This window comes from Sphaeramia orbicularis, chromosome 9 (assembly GCF_902148855.1).
Source record: "Sphaeramia orbicularis chromosome 9, fSphaOr1.1, whole genome shotgun sequence".
NCBI lineage: Eukaryota > Metazoa > Chordata > Actinopteri > Kurtiformes > Apogonidae > Sphaeramia > Sphaeramia orbicularis.
The window spans coordinates 48,512,834-48,520,819 of NC_043965.1; positions in this window are offsets into that span (position 1 = coordinate 48,512,834).

The window sequence follows — 7,986 nt, forward strand, 5'->3', positions numbered from 1 at the left end:
CAGGTAAGAGGATTGAATTGGAGGCTAGATGTTTTGTCCTCGTTGTGGAAAAAAGGTACCAGAAGAACTCGAACGGCCGAACTATTGCAGTGGTTGCGGCAAGAGCCTACAGGAGATTGGTGACAATGAATCCATCACCGGACTGTCCTCAGGTAAGTTCACTGATATAGCGTCATTTTGCGCTAACTGCGTTAGCCTAGCAAGGAAAGTGTATCAGACCATGGTGGTCCACAGGCTGCTAACAACGTACTCTGGTACTGTCCCTTACAAAGTTCAGGTTTGTAAACAGGGGTTCATGCATGAAGACAGCCAGTTTTTACTCCAGGCTTTAAAACATTTCAGGATAATCCTTGTTTAGTATAGCCATGCATTTTATGTATTACCACTATTTATGCACCTGTAATACACGTTTTTCCAGAACATATTTTCCTTTGTTTCCTCATAGTATCGTAGAATACTGAGTTTAATCCAAACTCAATGTTATTAACGTTCCTGGAATACTGGAAGAAAAAAGCAGAGGAAAGACAAACTTTCTCATCTGATAAAATGGGCGCAAAGAAAAAGTCAAAAAAAAACGTTCAGATAAGCAAACACGTTTTGATATAACTCAGAGTGAGAGTGAACAACTGTACCTATAATGTCAACCATTTTAACCAAAGACCTATAGAAGGGTCAATTTAATGATAATAGTTCACTTGTGAAAATACTTAGGTGTATATAAATATACATGTGTGTACTAATAGCTTATGTGTTTTCAATTAATTCTGAACACAACATTCAATTTCCTGTTTTGCCTATTTTTCAATTGAATTCTCATCATAATTATCAAATATGTCAACTACTGTTAGAATAAAATTCATATTTTAGAAGCAATTATTTGGCCAAGATAAAGTTTTTTCAAAAATACCTCCAAAAGATAAGATAATAAAATGTAATTTTACATTAATGGAAATGTATCTAATGATATTTCTTTTTCACAGAACAAGGACCTGTGTCACTGGAGGAGTTGTTGATGTTTTCCACTGATGTGAAGTCAATCCCACCTGCAGGAATGACACCCCATCCATGCATCACATTTACACTGGAGTCCATGTATCCCTTAGTCAACACATGTGCCAACACAAACACACTTTCACTCTTACAAACATACAGTCTTTTCAAAGCAAATATGGACTTTGGTATTCAAAATTCACCAGGTTTTGGACGCTGCTGAAAAGTTGCGACATGAAAAGTCAAAGAAGTTACCATATAGACACAAGTGAAAGTTCCAAGTTGTTTATTTAGTTTTTGTTTCAATTTCCTTTCCAACATTTTACCAGTTTTCTTATTGGACTTCATTTTACAATCAATGCTGTTCTTAAAAAATTCCAGCTGAGTAAAAAAGAAAAAAAATCTCAATTCCAGATTGCTTTGACTGTCATGTCGGCTTTTGGACTTTGTCTGGATTTGTCTGTCTTTTCTGTTTTGTTTGTCATTTCCTGTTTTATTTTGTTAAGTTTCCCTCATGTGTCTTGTCGTCTTTACTTCCTCTCCCTGATCGTGTTCACCTTTTCCCTGATTACCTGGCTCCTCCCTGATTATCTCCACCTGTGTCCAATTGTCTTCCCGCCCTCCTGTGTATTTAAACCCTCAGTCTTCCCCTGTTTAGTTGCCAGTTTGTGTTCTACAACTTGTTGTGCTCACTTACCAGTGTTTTTGGATCCTGTTCGTTTGTCTGCTGTGTTTGACCCGTTTTCGTCCTTCGACCACTGATTCAGCCTGTTCCTATCCTGCCTGCTTGTCATCGACCTGGTTCGTGTACCCGACTCTGTCTCTGCCTTCTCCCTTTAATACCTCAGCCTCCACCGATTACCTGTGCTTCGACCTTCGCCTGGATTACTACCGTGAGTCTGCCTGTCCCCCATGTACCGTTGCTCGTTTGATTGCTTCTCCGTGTATGACCTGGCTTGTTTTTTGACCACCCTCTGTTTGTCCCTAGTGGGGATTCCGTTGGGGTTTTCCCGGCTCGACCAAGCCGGTCGTCAGCCGTATTCACCCGCAGCCCAGACGTTTACCCCCGGATCCGGTGGCTTCACAGAAGTTACATTATCTCTGTGTTGTATATTTTCACCTGTGAAAGTGTTTTGTTTGGGTTCAGCCTTTGTACTTAGCCTTTCACATTGACTGAATTATGCTGTTTAATATGATTTCACAGCAATAAACAAGTTGTTAAACAACAGGTCGTGGGTCGTGGTGAATTGCACTGTATATTTTAATTGCAAAGTTCAAGTCAGTTGACCCATCCAGGGTGTGCCCCGCCTTCACCCTTAAGTAGCTGGGATATCCTCTGATTGACCCCCCGCAACCCTAGTGAGCATAAAGTGGGTTGAGAATGAATGAATCAGTCAACCCTTTTTTAGGGGTGCTCTGAGGAGTGTTGTCAATCATATTGTTTATTAGTACTTATTTATAGCCCAGCTATTTCCTTAATGGTAAAATATAGTTCTGAGGCAGAGTCCCAGTCGTGTGGTTGCTGTAGTCCATTTTGTTGCACAGCCTGTTGTAGGTAATCCTGAATGTTTGGATCAATGCATGAATGAATGCTTTGCCTCAATTCAGGAAACGCAAGTAGTTCTCTCTCTTCAACTGCAAATCCACAATCCCTTGAACCAAACCTGCACAATGAGACAATTGCATAGTATAATTAAAACTGAATGTTCAAGTCTCTTAGTTTTCCAGAAATGTTTGTTGCAAATGATTGTTCTTCATCTTTGCACCTAAATATGAAGGTAAAAGAAGGCCCAGCCTATAAATTCAAGGTTATAATTTACCTACACCTGTAATAAACCGAATGTACTACCCATAATATCAACACTTTGCATTTTTATAAGAATGTATAATGTCAGTTCATTGTGATATGTGATATGGATTACCTGTGAGGCAAGAAATAGAGTTTGTTTGGAATCCCTCCAGGACATGATGAAAGTCTGCTGGGTCGAATCCTATGCTTATTCCAGAGGTCAGTGCATTCATCAAGCTCTTTTTGCAGAACATCACTGAAGCAGAATCTCAGTAAGTCCTTGTGTTCATTGCTGCCATTGAATTGCCCAATGTCTGCAGGGTCTTTGAACAGGTCCATCCAAAATTGAGCTCTGGAATACATGGAAATTCCTTATTTTACCCAAGGGCCAAAAATTATGATTGAACAATCTGCAAATATTAGAGATATGCATTGATGCTGTATCCAAAGCTGATCTGTCAAAGAAATATACCAACCTCCCTTTCCTGAAATAGGACCACCATGACTCGATGCGCTGGTATCCTGTTGATGATCCATAGCTGCTTAAATAAAATTCTTAAATCTGAAGTTGACAATGCATCCTTGTTCATATTTCACCTTAAATAAATCATTCTCTTCCACACATCAAAGCCAGTCAGATAAACTCAAAAGTGCACTGTCCACAATGTCCATGATGTGTGTGACGCAGGATGTAGAGCCCCACCCCTGGGTGAAACGCCTGGTTTTTAGTCAGTCCCCTGCCTGCACAGCCATCCAAAGTATTCCGTTTACTGCCCTCCACTTCCACGTGACTTCGAACTCCTATTCGACTGTAGTGAGCATTGTTAACTTCCTGGTCTGCAGATGTCAGTATTTGGTCAGCAGTCTTTGGTCTGTAATTATAGTTACTCTGACATATTGATAACCCAATGGAATTGACTTTGCATGTATTTGGTAATTTAAACAGGTAGTTTCTTATGTTTATTGCCATGTTAAGTTGGCACAATTTAAAGTAGCTTCACATGTAGTGATCTACTTCTGCGGTGTTTGTGTAACTGAGCTGCTACATTTGACTGGGTGGTAGCTTCTAGCTACTCACTGGACATGAATCCTGGCATCTTTGTCGTATCTGCTTCAAACTTCTAGAACTTTTTCAAACTGAACCAGGCTGCCTGACACTGCGGACTTGTTTTGAACTTTTTACAAATTGATTTTCTGTATTTAATCTCCTATGCCTTCTTCTTCCTCATCTGTCACATCAGGTGGTGGTGTGGTGCTGAGTAAATTTCACCAGTAAAAAGAAAGAGCATTCAGGCTGATGGTTTGAATTCATGACAGCAGATTTTTCTTCTTTGCATACAAGCTCGAATGAACCCTCATTATTTGAAGGTGTGGGAGACTTATGTGACCGATTTTTCATCAAATCTGTAAAACCTCAGTCATAGCCTAAGTATTCCGAATCTGTAAGTCTTTCTGTGATTACTCATCGGAATCTCTTGCATTACAGTGAACAATTTCGAAGTGCCAGTGCAATGATTTTGGCACTCCTATGTGCTCAGTAAGAGATCTGTAGAATGCAAGTAGGTCTGTCAAAAGTTTTGCAGGATTTAGTTTTTCAAGCTGAAACATTTCAACATGATATCATGAAACTGCGTAAATATACACACCACTTTTAATTGGCGTGTTATCTGTACGCATTATAAGTTTTCCGCATGTATGTTCATAAAAACTCAGATTTGAATTGAGGGTTATTATGTCAAAAACAGAGAAGAAAAAAAGAAAAAGTTACTTTTAAAGCAAAATCTCTCATTTACTGAACATAATCCCAGTGTGTCCATCCACTGTCATTGATCCAACTCCATGGTTTTTACTGGTGAATCAATGTTGTAGAAGATGACAGTGTTTCCATGTTTAATACAGAGCCTCTGAACATCCAAATGGGTCATATCTGATGACCATGAAAAGACGACAAACCGTATTTTACACCAATTATTTACATGTATTGATTGGATTAGTAGATCAACAAGTATTAAACAGTTTAGATCAGTAGATGGTTTGTGTCACCGGTGGCTGTTTGGGTCTTTATGGGTTAAAAAGGTCCATGTGAGTTATTTCTATGTGACCAGAGTATCAGGCAGGATAAATAGACATAATAATGTAAGCGTCTTCTTATTAAGTGTAAATAAACTTAATGCCATAGCTATGGAACAAATAATACATCTGCAAAGATCAACATGTTATGACTTCATGTGCTTTTTCAGCTATAACTAATTGATGTTATATTATCAGTCATGGCAGAAAATCCACCTCATTCTCAACCAAGTTGTTTTGCTGCAATGAATGGGCCAGACACCCTGCATATTGACCTCCTCTAAGTAATCCACAAGATGCTTGTCTTCCTGTGTTTAGATATTTAATGCAGTCGACAGAACAGTAAGAGCTACAGCTAAAAAATTTGGTGATTTGTCTTTTCTTTTTGTCATTCATGTAAACATCAATCAGAACAGATTCTCATAAATCAGTACAACTCTTAGGTTGCAATAAACATGTATTTCTACTTTAAACATTTTCATCAGCGTGAGAAAAAAATAGTTTGACCTAATACCACTGTAGTAAATAAAAACATGTGGTACCAGGCACAACAAACCCCACCCCTTGCACGTATTGTAGCTTATTTTGGCATCGATCCAGCTGATGTCATCATGTCTATGCGTGTGCTGATGTTAGCACAGACAAATTTTGGACATTATAAGGACATTATAAGTAAATGGGGAAATTTTTTTTTTTTTTTTAATTCATAAAAAATTTGAACTTTGACCTACTTTTCCTAAAATGTAATCACATCTATTCTGGGTCACTGGTAATCTATAAACCCAATTTGATATGAATTCAACCAATGGTTTTGCTGCTAAACACTCCTGTGTCTGTCCATTTTTTTACTTTCTCTGTCATGTTTTTATCCTTCTTTTCTCCATAGTCACATAATATACTATGAAATCCTGGTTCTGTCTTTCTCATACATGCCACCATCCTTTCTTTGTGTCTTGTTCTGTCCCTTTTATCTTCCTTTTCCAATATCAGTAACATTTCTGTAGGGTGAGGTTGGAGCAGAGATGATGAAACACACCTCTGCTCAGTCTGGAGAGGACACTTTGTTACACTAGCTGGAATTAGTGATGTGATGTTCACGAACGAATCGAATCTTTTGAACGGCTCTTTGAAATGGGAACCGAGTCTTTGTAAAGAGCTGTTCATTTTTTTTTTTTTTTTTTTTTTTAAGGAGGGAGTGTCCGATTGCCTGTCAGTTTAGCGTCACTGGGGAGGCATTGGGCAGGAGGAGAATGTTCGAGCAGAAAAAAAGAGTGCTTGCTCACTGTGCATGTCTCATGGCAAGAAGTTAGGAAAAAAAACAACAGTTTGAAGCGTGAGGTGAGCATACTGGAGGAGGCGGAGCTGGAAGACTGGTCGAAATTGGAGAAAAGTTTGAGAGCGAGTGAGTGAGCCAAAGAAAAAGGAGGGTTTTTTTCCGTATGTTTACACACATTTATTGTTCTTGCTTTGAGGAGAATAAAATGTTATTTCATAAGAAACTGTTTTTTTTCTTCTTCATTTTTAGGCTACAGACTAGTCCACATAATGTACCGTGATGTTTTTTGTCAAATTCCAGCATTTGCCTAATGTCACCTCTCATGTCATGTATTTAGCCCACACATTTTAACAAACTATTCTTTTTTACGGTAAGATAATATTTACTGCCGTGCCAACTAAACACCTTTAAAATGTAATGTCAGTCATCACATGTAGCCTATTTAGTCATTAAAACATTGGTGTTTCAAAATAATGCAAAAAACATAAAAGAGCCAGTCTTTTGAACGGCTCTTTTCAGTGAACGGCTCCTGATTGAACGGCTCCCTTCAAAGAACCAAAAGTCCCATCACTAGCTGAAATGCTAGTGCTCATCCAAAACTGAAATGAAACCTCCAGCTCTCCATTTTTTCTTTTCATTTCTTTCACAATTGTGTTCCCTTTCTTTACCTTCCTCCAACTGTCTCTCTTGTCTCACTGTGTTTCTTCACTTTTCATTCTGAGTTTGCTTTTCCATTTCTCTCTGATTTTGAAACTCTGTTAAACTATTTCATGCATGAATTATTATAAATCTGAATAGGATCATTGCTCCCAAACAAATAACACAACTAATCGGAATATTTTGAGTTGGATACATACTACAGTTGACCAAAAGCCTCTCTACATAAAGATAACATATGCAGTTAATCTAAAATGTAACTGTAGTGGATGTTACACCTAAGTGCTCATGACAATTATCTGATAATATAGAAAAAGAATATTAAATAATCAAACAATTTATTTAGTAATTTTGGTTTTGTACTTTAGAGCAGCTGCTTTGGAGTAATTATTACAAGGATTATAGTTTTCACTGAAGCTTTAATAACTGTGCATGAAAGATGGTTGCAGATGTAAACATTTTCATAATGTAATTTTACTTTTTTGTATGAATGTGGCCCTAGAAGTAAAATGAGTTTGACGCTGCTGCTTTAATCTGTCTTTAATGAAGCAATAATGAGTTATGTATGATGTTAACATACTTTAGGTGTTGGATCATGTTCACATATAGGTGTCGCATACACCTATATGACTTATATTTGAGGTTTCAGGAGCATGTTCATCACTCAGAGGAATAGCAGAGTTCCACTGTGTCCCATGGGGAATAACTTTGGAAAAATGAACTCCAATCAGTGGAGAGAGATGGATATGATGGATTTATATTTTTTATTCTTTATGACTTACATACCACCATTTACATCTATGTTTGCCTCTTTAAAATATTATTTTACAAGTAGCAGTTTGTTTTACAGATTCTGAAGTAATATCCAGTTTTGTGTAAAGTGACTCAGTGGACTGCATCCCTCATTACACGTGATACATGTAACCAACACCAAATTGGCCGTCAACTTGGCATATTTTATCTACACTGAACAAAAATATAAATGCCACACTTTTGTTTTTGCTCCCATTTTTCATGAGCTGAACTCAAAGATCTTAAACTTTTTCTATGTACACAAAAGGCCTAGTTCTCTCAAATATTGCTCATAAATTTGTCTAAATCTGTGTTAGTGAGCACTTCTCCTTTGTCCTTTGCTGAGATAATCCATCCACCTCACAGGTGTGGCATATCAAGATGCTGATTAGACAGCATGATTATCGCACAG